Source organism: Pseudophryne corroboree, chromosome 4 (assembly GCF_028390025.1).
Source record: "Pseudophryne corroboree isolate aPseCor3 chromosome 4, aPseCor3.hap2, whole genome shotgun sequence".
NCBI classification, from domain to species: domain Eukaryota; kingdom Metazoa; phylum Chordata; class Amphibia; order Anura; family Myobatrachidae; genus Pseudophryne; species Pseudophryne corroboree.
Genome location: NC_086447.1, coordinates 37,482,268 through 37,488,341, shown reverse-complemented (window position 1 = coordinate 37,488,341; position 6,074 = coordinate 37,482,268). Strand labels below are relative to the sequence as shown.

Below are 6,074 nucleotides of genomic sequence, written 5' to 3'. Positions count from 1 at the left end.
TGAGTCCGCCAGCGGCAGTTTTTGCCGCTTACTCTGTGGGACACCCTTCTCTTTCGGTATCCCAGCCCCAGCCTCCGCAACACAGGCAGTAACAGCCGTGCTTCTCCGGGCATCCATCACACTTTCCGAGTGTGAATCTGCCTGTGACCCTCATCGCCGCCCATTCAGCGGGACGCATCCCGTCCTGCCCCCGGCCACAGCCTCCGCAACCCAGGGAGCAGTGACGGCAGCTGCTCTCTTTTCAGCACATCCCCATTTCAAAAGTAAGTTTATCAGCGGCATCTACCGCCGCCAAATCAGTGGAATTCATCCCCCTTTTCTTTCTCCCCCCAACCGCAGCTTCACAGCTCAAGGGACAGGGGTATTAATAACAGTGTGGTGAGATCAATTAAATGTATCCCATTTCTATACAATTCATTCCTTTTTAGCTCAGCACACAGACAGTGTTCAGGAGACTGCAGCATAATATCCATGCTTTACCCCCCTTGCCTGAGCACATTTACATAGACCGTTAGGATTGTATGTCTTTGGGACTTCATTCCTGTTCTGTTTCTGAACTCACATATTGCAATTATTTCATGCTTTGCTATTTGAGCAACAAAGGCTTCTATTTCTCTGCTTGACTTTGATCTGTATTTTCTCATATGTATCCATTCAAAACAAAAACGCACTTGTTTAAAGAAAGTCAAGGTTCTTGTGAATGTCACTTTTATTTTTTATTTACATATTCTTTATAAAATATCTTTTTTGCCTATGTCACCTTCTCAAATGGTACCTTTAGAATAATTGTCCAGTTAGCCTGAAGTATTCCATCAGTATATGCACTGTGACTAAAGTGTATGCTAATTGTTCTTACAGAATCATTCAATCGATCATATATACTGGTATGTTGCATTCATATTATTCCTCGTTACCTGAGTAACAAAGGCTTCCATCTTTCTGCCTGACTTTGACTTGTGCTTATACTTATTTATCCATTCATAGCAATAACGCACCTCTTTCAAGAAACTTTAGGTTTTCGTGAATGTTTTTTGCACATGTCATTTCCCCCAATGCTGGTCTCAGAACAATTGCTCAGTTAGCCTGTAGCATTTTTTCAGCATATACACTGTGACCAGACCATCAGCCCCACCCTGGTCCCTACATGTGTGTGGTTGTCTTCTCTGTGACAAGCCAGGTTACCTACATTCCTTCCTTTTCAGGGACTCTCATTGGTGATCCAGTGACACCAACGGCAGTTTTCCAACTGGTAGGTTCCCACACTGCCTAACGCCAACAGCAGATCCTGCCCCTATTTCTATCCCTCTCCTTGTTTCATGAACTCTCATCAATGATTCTGTAGAAGAGATTTTCACGATCTCATTAACCTACTATCATACCATACTGCATGTGCCCAATTTCGTCCGATCTTGGAAGCTATACAGTATAGGGCCAGGCCAGTATCAGGCGGGAGACCACCTGAGAATACTCGGTGTAGTAGGACGGAGGTATAGGGACACTCTAGACTAACATTGACAGCAGATTCAACCTATTACTGCATCTCCTTCCTATCAATACCTTGGCTATTTATACCAATCTTCACACCTTAGCATGTGGAAGAAGTAGGTGCGTTCCTGCTCAATTCTCCAGACAACACACCGGTGGCCATGTGTGAATATTGACAGCACAGACCACTCTTTTACTGATTACCTATTCCGCTTTCTCCATCACCCTGGTGACATTTCATAACACTTTGTATCATTTGCCATTGGGTCATCATGCACGGCACTTGACTTACGACCACAACCAGTATAGTGTTAATACCGGCTGCGCACAATATCCCAAACATAGGGATTCATTTGTAGAAATTTTCTTCATCGCTGCTGCCGCCTACTGTAGACTGATATTCATCAGCATAAAATTAAGCTGCCTGTGCAGCTGTCATTGTTCTTTGTTTTTCGTAAGGGACCATATTCTTAAGTTAATAATAAAAGTTATATTTTAATTTATTCATATACAAACATTAACAATGTTTTTTTCTTAAGAGTGCACCAACAAAGAGTCTTCTTTCTTTTTCTCTGTTTTTGTCCTTAAGCAATTACTGACTTTTGGTGCACCACCAGCAATGTGTATTCTTTAGCAATCTGGCAGACAAATTGTGAATGCTGGTTTTACTTTAATACTTGTATCCCCTTTTTTTACTGGTGCGGAGTTACGTGTGTTTTCCTTGAAATTGCCCTTAATTTCATGATAAGCAGACTCGCTGGTGTCCTCCAGTTCACAGTGCCCTAGGCAACTGCATAAAGATGCCTAATGGTAAAGCTGGCCCTGCATGCACAGTTTAACAATTCATTCACTTTAGCAACAGGAAATGCCAATTTTTTTTTCTCAGGTGCTTGGTTTGTTTGGGCCCCCACAAACCAATTTTTTGAAGTATTACCATCAATACATAATAAGGAAATTGATGATGAGGGTGTTAGTTACAAATTATTACAATTTAGTAAAAAAATTCATGAACTTGCAACAGGTGACATAGCATAGAGGAAAGCATAGATGGTTAACACCTCTATATTTACTAACTTTTGCTTCACAAATAGAGCAGATGACTTCACAAACATTGTCAAGATTTGGGTAAAAATAATCCCACACCCAAGAAGAGGCTTTTTTCCCCATTGTATGCCCAGGTATCACAATGGCTTTCTTTCTATCAATGGCAAGAACTTCTGCTACAGGTGTCTGACACAAACATCATTAACATCCCCATCATCAATATTCTCATTAGCATCAGATACAATATTACACAACTATCCCCCTTATCATGTTGCACTTTCACACTGGCATCCTCAATTTCTATTATATCATCATCAGCATACTGCTCATTCCCTCTTTTACAGATGGTGCAGAAATTGTGGAAAGAGGCTTCTCTAAGAATACAGTGTAAGAAATGTCAGACTCATACATAGCTATAGTGGACACACCTAGACTCTCTTGAGGGATTTGTGAACACACAAATTGTTTCTGTGCGCTGGACCGCCTTTTGTATATTTTATAGTACTATCATGACTGACAACTAGTACTTGGTTGCTGCTACTGCTCTTTGGTCAACCGATTATGATCCTGTTTTTTGAAAAAACAAATGAAAACAACTTCACACTGCAACTAACATTGCTTATATTATTAATGGAGATGGCACTGCGTGGCCATGAACACATACTCATTTTTCATATTTATTTTGTATATTTTTTTGACATATTTCTGCAAATCACTGTGCTTACACTATCGTAATGGTTGCACACACCACAATTTTTTTGTGGACACCAGTGAACACCAATAAAAGGTTATTAGAATCTCTGGGCTGCAATGTGGGCCAGGAAAAAAGAACTTAATACCAGTGTGCACAAAAGTTATTGATGCAGTTAAGTTTCAGTACCAGTGTGACTGTGCAGTGTACCTGTTATGAATTTGAGTGCCTGGAACTCGGGAGGGTGAGTGGTGACTGGGGAGTTCCAGTACTCACATGTGGAGCAGCAGCTGGATCTGGACTATTGCAGCTCCACCTTCTCAAACCACTGACTCCGTTATCCTTCCTAGTAGTCGGTAGGTGCCTGTAGAGCTAGTCTTCTCCTATAGCAGCCACGTTTGATTGGGTGATTTAAGTCTGTCCAGACTCTGATGCCCCCAGGTCTTATGAGGTACAAGGCACTGACTGAGACTGAGAGTAAATAAGGGGAAAACTTACTGAGACTAGCGTACCAACTACGGGAGAGAATACAGAGAAAACAATAAATGGATTATGTGCGGCGCGGTCACCAAACCACCAACGCAGGAACCAAGGTAAATGGCGGAACCAAAGGAGATGATTCCATCGCCACTCGAGGTGTACAACAAAAAGTATCGTGACCTAGCCACAACATGCGACTCCGTCGCCAAAGTGAATAAAAAAACAGCTGTGAGAACCAACACAGAATACAACACAAAGAAATGATAACAAAAGATGCAACTTCTGCCACTAAATGCAGCAGAGCCGCTAACTCATGGCGCCACGAGAGGTGACATGATAAATCTTCCAAAGCTCAGAGGTGTACTGGAATCAGATAACCTCCACTGGAAGCATACCAGAAAACAAGCTGTACTCCAGGAATAACAGGATGGGACTGGAACCACCAGAGACCTACAGGCTGGCTCTCAGGAAGCTATCACCAGTGGGGCAGTACTCTCCCCCTTAGTAAAGGCCCTGCCAATAAATAGCCCAGCACCCCGGCCCTGATTATGCAGCTGAGCCTCGCGTGCTAAGCGTGACATTCCGGCTGCTTAGAAACAGCCAGGACTGAACTAACCAGTAGCCGCCTGGCATCCCTGGTTTCCCGGCAACCGGCCGGAGCAGGAAGACCAACGGCGGAAGTGACGAACTGGACCTGTTGCCCAGCAATGGCCAGGAGCCAGTGTGTCATTAAGCATCCGCGGCTAAAAGTACCCCCCCTTTATGAAGAAACTCCCAGAAAAATGCTTTCTTGAGCTTAGGGGCATGCAAATCCTTATCTAAGACCCAAGATCTATCTTCCAGTCCATACTCCTTCCAATGGACCTAAAGATAGAGCTGGCCATGAGAAAGCTTAGCATCCAGGACCTTCTCTACCAAGAACTCCCACTGACCCTGAACAATCACAGGAGCTCTACCCCTGATGACAAGGGAATTTCCCGGAAGTAACAAGCGGCTTAAACAAAGAACAATGAAAGGTATTGGATATTTTTAGAGATCTGTGCAAATGTAGCCGATAGGCTACCTGATTGATCTGCTTGATAATCAAGAATAATCCGATGAATTTGGGTCCTAACTTAGCCGATGGTTGCCAGAGTTTGATGTTATGGGTTGACATCCATACATTGTCTCCCACCTTAAAGGTGCATGAACGTCAAAACTTGTCTGAATATTTGTTCTCCCATAAGGTAGCTTTCTTAAGAGCAAGGTGCACCTTACTCCAAATACTGTAGCTCTGAGGTGGGAAGCAAAGGCAAGGACAAAGATGGATTATTGGAATTGAATGAATTTGCTCTGGGATGTTAACCAAGGACTGAAAAGAACGGAGACACCTTAGTGGACGAATGACAGATATTGTTGTAGGCAAACTCATCCAAAGGAAGATATTGTGACCAATCGTTCTGAAGATTAGAGGCATAACAATGCAGGTACTGCTTCAGATATTGGTTAACATGCTCCGTCTGTCCGTTAAACTGCAAATGGTATCCAGACATCAAACTGAGCTTCATGTTTAGTGAGGTACAAAAGGCCTTCCATAAATGGCAATAAACTGTGGCCCTCGATCTGAAACAATATCTGTGGGTAACCCATGGAGCCTGAAAACATTTTGTAGAAACAGGACCTCCAAAGCCTGGGCGGACGGCAACCGAGGCAGAGCAACAAAATGGGCAATCTTGCTAATGCGATCTACCACTACCCAAATAACCTGAAACCAAGAGGAGAGTGGAAGATCCATCACAAAATCCATCAAAATGTGTGACCATGACCTGACTGGAACAGCTAGAGGCAAGAGTTGCCCAACGGAAAGAGATCAAGGCACCTTGTGCCTGGCCCAGTCCTGGCAGGAGATAACAAACTCCCTAATGTCCCTGGTGATATTAGGCCCCCAAACTGAGCGAGAGAGCAGCTCTAGTGTCTTAGCCACACCTGGATGACCAGCAACCTTATTGTTGTGAAACTCAGCAAGGAGACTGCCTCTCAGGAACACCAAACATGAAGAGGCAGCCAGCAGGGGTGTTACTGAGATCCTGACCCTGAAATTGGAGTAATTGTGTGTGCAGATCCTGAGTGAGACCAGTCCGAATGAAGGTCGCTAGAATAATGAAGGTGGTAGGAGGTCAGACTTCATGAACAGACAGGAAACAACGGGACCAGGCATCAGCTTTTTTTTTTATTAACCGGGTCTATAAGTAATGATGAAATTGAACCAAGTAAAGAATAGTGCCCAGTGAGCCTGACGGGAATTTAGATGCTTAGCTGACTTGATATACTGTGAGTTTTTGTTGTCAGTGAACACAGTTATGGTATGCCTTGCCCCTTCTAACCAGTGTCTCCA

The 6,074-nt window shown here is 43.5% G+C and overlaps 1 pseudogene; it reads left to right on the top strand.

The window, feature by feature from the left end:
- The first annotated feature begins 1,365 nt into the window (after positions 1-1,365).
- LOC134912614 (5S ribosomal RNA) lies at positions 1,366-1,483 on the top strand (annotated as a pseudogene).
- Positions 1,484-6,074: the final 4,591 nt, after the last annotated feature.